Below are 226 nucleotides of genomic sequence, written 5' to 3'. Positions count from 1 at the left end.
GTGGGGCTGCGGCGCCTGGGACTGCACCGCACGGAGGGCGAGCTCCAGGTAGGCTGCGCGCATCCTCAGCACCGGCGGGGAGGGAGCCCCTCGAGGGCCGGGTGACAGGTCTGGGTCGCTGGTGACAGGTCTCGGGGGACGGCCCCTTGGGCTGGGCGGGACCCCCACTGTCCAGAGGAAGGATGCACCGTGACTCACTGAGGGACACCCCACTTATGCCCTGTTG

Source organism: Colobus angolensis, unplaced genomic scaffold (assembly GCF_000951035.1).
Source record: "Colobus angolensis palliatus isolate OR3802 unplaced genomic scaffold, Cang.pa_1.0 Scaffold9, whole genome shotgun sequence".
Lineage (NCBI taxonomy): Eukaryota > Metazoa > Chordata > Mammalia > Primates > Cercopithecidae > Colobus > Colobus angolensis.
Note: the sequence above shows the minus strand (reverse complement) of the source record.